Here is a 5,936-nt window from a genome sequence, read left to right as displayed (position 1 = left end):
TTATGAGTCATAGCAGCAATAAATATATAATTATTTATTTCACGTATTAAAATAAAATAAACATAAACTTACCTAAGGACTTTCGAATTGACATAGTTCCTAGGCTCAAGAAATATTATGTTCTGGATACTCAGACAATGATATAATTATATAATATACAATCACTTATTGTAACATAGAAAATGTCCATGACTAAGGACCAAAATATCGCTCCTCTCGTAAATAATTGCCCTCGCCGGGAATAGAACTTATAGAACCCAGAATCGTCTTAGCAGGAAGGGTGACTATCACTAGGCCAGACCGGAAAATAAGTCTAATCTACATCTACAGTGAAAACGACATGGTTGAATAGAATTTTTTCCTCTGAGGTTGAATGATTTTATAGAATTCTCGACATGAGTGTGATGTGTTAACTTTTATAGCATAATTTGAATATTTATTTTAACACTTTCCTTGTAAGCTTACGCTTATAGATTATGTTAATCTTACTATATAATTTATTGATTTATTTATTTATCTGACATATTTTGCTTTCTTTTGACCCCAACAGGTGTCCATTGGTACTCATAAAATTAATATTAGTGTGTTGGTCTTTTGGTAGGCACTATAGGCATCCAATTTTGTGATTTATTTTTGACACATGACATGAATACATGCAACGGTAAATACTAATTTATTATCAAGATAATTATGTCAGTAGTGTCAGTACTTTATAAACTTTTGACTATAACATTTTTAAATGATTTATTTCTTTACTATTTCATTTGAATAGTAAAGTAAAGTACTTACCTATTTGAATAGTATTCTCTTTAAATAATATGTAACGTGTCTGAAAAAATGTTAAATACATAAAAAATAAAAAAGATGGTTGGAAAATAAAAAAAAAGAAAATTCATTAAAAAAGCAAATAATACAAAAAATGTACAGTTTGACCCCGACGTGATTTGAACACGCAACCTTCTGATCTGGAGTCAGACGCGCTACCGTTGCGCCACGGAGTCGATGTGAGAGCTGGCCAAATAGCGCAACAGGTTGCGCGCGCCGCGGTGACGTCATCTAGTGACGTGCCGTGGAAGCATTGATCTGCGGGTTATTTTTAGTTCGCTGTATTGTGTGGGTTTCAGACATTCATTGGTTATGATTATGATATTTTTGTCTGTAAATGTTTTAATGACTATAAAATAAGAAATTATAGAATACGATTTCTAACACAAATATTGACACTTAACTTGAATACTTGGGATTAGGACAGAAATTTGCTTGCTTGTTATTAGAGATGGGCCGAATATGGACTTATGGACTTTGCCGAATACGAATATTCGGCCGAACATTCGGTTCAGTTCTTACCGAACCGAACATTCGGCCGAATATTTGGTTACGACATATTTTTAAAGCGAATGTTAAGATTAAAACTATGAAATGATTGATAATGGTTATACATACTACAACTATGTTCTTATGATTTAGTGGATAACTAAAACTTAGTTAAAACAACTCAGAACTCTTCTCAACTCTTGAACTATGGTTTTTAAACTTTTTTACAAAACAATTGTGTATTTTGACGCATTTTTAGGTAGTTCCTTAGAAAGCTACTAATATTATCCAATGGAATACGTAAGATCTTAATTAGTTATTTACTTTGTTTATTCGGTTAAATATTCGGCAATGCAACCGAATTATTCGGCCGAATACGATCATTGAAAAACTTTTAACTTCTGATTAGCAGAAACGTCTGCAATCGATGCCACTAGGCTTAGAATAAATTTAAAAGTGGAAAATGTCTGCCTTGGGTGAGACTTGAACTCACGGCATCTGGATCGATACTCCAGCGCTCTGCCAACTGAGCCACCAAGACTTCAACCAAGCCAGCGAAATTTTCCACTACTAAGGTCAATGGGACCCGTAGCGACATCTACCGTAAGAGTGTCCCATTGACCTTAGTAGTGGAAAATTTCGCTGGCTTGGTTGAAGTCTTGGTGGCTCAGTTGGCAGAGCGCTGGAGTATCGATCCAGATGCCGTGAGTTCAAGTCTCACCCAAGGCAGACATTTTCCACTTTTAAATTTATTCTAAGCCTAGTGGCATCGATTGCAGACGTTTCTGCTAATCAGAAGTTAAAAATTTAGCATGGTTAGCGCATCGTAACTGGTGAATTTCCAATATGACTTGGAACTCCGGGTTGCCGTTTAAGAAGTTTAACACTCTTACGGTAGATGTCGCTACGGGTCCCATTGACCTTAGTAGTGGAAAATTTCGCTGGCTTGGTTGAAGTCTTGGTGGCTCAGTTGGCAGAGCGCTGGAATATTTATCCAGAGGCCGTGAGTTCAAGTCTCACCCAAGGCAGACATTTTCCACTTTTAAATTTATTGAAAAACTTGCCGAATATGCCGAATACCGAATATTTACCGAATATTCGGCCCATCTCTACTTGTTATACCTACTTACGAGTAAAATTATCTTCTTATTAGACTTTAGTAATTATGCTCAGGTGACAAAGCGGTCTTTTGATTTGAAACTGCACAAATAGATAAAAGACCGAAGACTGAGACTGAAGACTGAGATAACTCAATAGTTACGGCGATTCAATAAATATTGAGTTGAGATTAGCACTGAATCGCCGTCATGGCATCAACTCATCACTTGGTAAGTGAATAAATAAGATCCATTTATTTACATGAACAAAATAATCAATTTTACCTCCTGAAAAGCTTGTATTTTCAATAATTTTCATGATAGGACAGGTAAATATACAGTTTTTATTTTAACATCACTAAGAAAAAAAAAACACTCCTAAGTTACGAGCACTTATTAAACGCTTCAGACTCCATTTTTCACATTCCCCAAAAGTTAGGCCGTTTGTCAAGACCCTCGCTTTGAAACTTATGAACAGACATTTAACAAGTTAAAGCAATTTTTACTTCTGCTGGATGCCGGATATTAAAAGTTAACTTAGGGATTTTATATTTATAAGCGGAAGTCGCAGACTCGTCGACATGTGCAATTGTGCATCCTGCCTATCCTAACCTATGGCACCCAAACTTGGTCATTGACAGAAGCCCAAAAGTCCCGACTCAAGATTTGTCAGCGAGCAATGGAGCGCAGCATACTTGGAGTCCGTAGAATCGATCGGATAAGGAACACGGAGCTGCCAGGAGAGCCACGGAGAGCCAAGCTCAAGTGGGATTGGGCGGGACACGTCACAATCGTCACATGCATCCGGCGAGGTGGGCCTAGGTATTACCAGAGGCCCAGGTAGACCAAAGATGAGATGGCGGAAAGACCTGAGCTCATATTGGGGCGGCTGGCGAGAGCATGCACAGAGTCGTGACGAGTGGCGGAAAACAGGGGAGGCCTTTGCCCAGCACTGGGACACGTTATAGGCTACTTAAAAAAGGCAGAAGTACTCGGCCCCCCCCGAAAACTCGAAAAGTCGCGTTTCGCGGAACCTAAGACTGAACTATATCGATTTTTCAATACTTCTTATCTGGTTTGGTGGGTCAAATAGCAGTCGCTTTCGGTCGACTTGCTCTTAAGACAGTTATTGGGATGTGTTGTCAAGGCATATACAGCGCGTAAACCTAATAAGGGCGATAAATGAAACCAGGCATATAATTCAATATTGTTATCATTAATTAAGAGGTGTTTTTGAGTTACTCTTAATTTTCACCCCATAATGAATTTTTGAAAAAATTCCCAGCAGCAATGTACTGTAAAGGTGGTTGCGATGACAATCAATGACAACTGTCAACGAGCGTTTAACGCGAGTGTGTTTGCATTACGTTGCGGGACGAATTATTTTGTATGGATAAAAAAATTATGTCAATTTTAAGTAAAAGTTATCTAATTCCATTTTTTATGTCCTATATTCACCACCGTTAAGAGGTTCGCCCGTATTAGGTTTACACCCTGTATATCTGAGATATTGCAAGGAAGATCATGATGATTGTTTTCATAGATTTAAATTTCACTAGTAATACGTTCTGTTATTAGGATGGTGGGCCGCTAGAGTTGCCTAAACCTAAGCTTCCTGTAACAACTTACCTGTTACCGGACAAATCATGAACTTTATTGTAAATATACAAGGTTTAAAATTCAGCCAACTGATAACTGATAGTACCAGGAGTCGCGCCGGTGCACAAGAGGTTCACTTTAATTTTATTGTTATGCTCACAACCGTTGTTCTTGCATTTTCCGCTGCTATGTCTTTGGTCCTGGTCCTTCGTTATTATCATCAAATATTATGATTATGATGGCTGTAAGTAGATAGTAAAATTAATTATTTTATTAGTCTGATAACGACGGAGCAAGACGGGGAACGTAAGTTACTTACATAAATGAAAGGTAGGATTTATGGACGACCGGTCTGGCTCAGTCGGTAGTGACCCTGCCTGCTAAGCGCTGGGTTCGAATCCCGGTAAGGGCATTTATTTGTGTGATGAGCACAGATATTTGTTCCTAAGTCATGGATGTTTTCTATGTATCTAAGTATGTATTTATCTATTTAAGTATGTATATCGTCGCTTAGCACCCATAGCACAAGCTTTGCTTAGTTTGGGGCTAAGTTGATCTGTGTTAGGTGTCCGGGGTGTCCCCAATATTTATTTATTTAATATTTTATTTATTATTTTATTTCAATTATACTTAGTGCGTTTTCACATTATCCGATCCGATATCGGATGTCGGACCGATATCCCATACATTACAGGCGCCATCTTGGATTTTTACTATTGAAATCCTTCCGACTTCCGATATCGGATCGGATAATGTGAAAACGGACTTAGAATAGATTCGATTCTCGCTTGTCTTTATTTTTGTGGCTACGATTTTTATGTGATTCAACGACATTGTGACAAGTTTTTATTCGTAAATGATTAATGACTCTAATATACTTACCTGTATAATTTTAAATAAGTTGCTGTCATAAAACAAGACAACCCGCAGTTCCCGCTCAAAACTAAGCTTCGCCCCAGGCGTTGCTCGCTTTACGACCTATGCTCCCCTAGTCACGGACAGTTTCATTTACATTTCTTTTTGTGTTAAATCTTTCTTAGGTTTAGGATGACTCATATTGTATTTTATTCTACCTACAGTATTTCATACACACATAATTATTAGACAGCATTAAAAAAACTGTTAATAGAGCGGTTACTTAGAATAAAGTAAAAGGTTGGTACTGATTGTTAAAGAAATGTTTTGTTTTTGACTAATATTTTATTAAAATAAAACTTAATTAAAGCTACAACGGTTATATCTCTTCAACTACACGTTTGCCAAAATACAATATACCTAATTTAAACTTTCACGATTATTACACATAATTATTTTTAAAATCGAGACTTAATCGCTTATGACTACATATTAAACTGACCTCCAACATCTCAGGGCCGGCGTTGTCCCCGGGGTCTCGGAGAACATTGACCACGGGGCAACGCCGTCCCTGAAACGTTGGAGGTCAGTTTAATATATGTATAGTCATACGCAATTAAGTCCCGATTTTAAAAATAACAATATACCTACTCTATAAATTGTAAGTAAAATGTAAACATCAAGTATGTTATTCAATTCAGCAAATGTTAGCACTCAGTTTATCTATTCAGTACTAGTCCGAAGCCGTCAATACAATAGACGCCAGGACTTCATTACCAGTTATTTATGTACATCGTTACTCCAAGTAAAAAGCTAAAAAATCAACCAATCAGCGTTTTTGCCGTCCAAACAACCATTGTTTATATTCCATATTTGAACTTACTTACCTCGTTAACTGTCAACATTGTTGCTTTGAATGCGGCCGGCTTTGCCACCAATCGGGAGCTGCGAATATATTTCAGCTAATCATGGAGCGTTTGGAGAGCGGTTTGGCCAATCAGGAGGTGTCTAGGAAATGGGTGGACCAATGAGGTTAGACAATTTGGTTTGGAACCGTAATTGGGGTTTCTG

The 5,936-nt window shown here is 37.3% G+C and overlaps 1 non-coding gene across 1 annotated transcript; it reads right to left on the bottom strand.

Annotated features, from left to right (window-relative positions):
• Window positions 1-929: 929 nt before the first annotated feature.
• Window positions 930-1,001, bottom strand: Trnaw-cca. The gene has a single exon. It is a non-coding gene; the product is annotated as a tRNA-Trp (tRNA).
• Between the last annotated feature and the right edge of the window lie 4,935 nt (window positions 1,002-5,936).

Source organism: Leguminivora glycinivorella, chromosome 16, assembly GCF_023078275.1.
Source record: "Leguminivora glycinivorella isolate SPB_JAAS2020 chromosome 16, LegGlyc_1.1, whole genome shotgun sequence".
Lineage (NCBI taxonomy): Eukaryota > Metazoa > Arthropoda > Insecta > Lepidoptera > Tortricidae > Leguminivora > Leguminivora glycinivorella.
The sequence above is the reverse complement of the archived record's forward strand: the minus strand, read 5'-3'. Positions and strand labels throughout refer to the sequence as shown.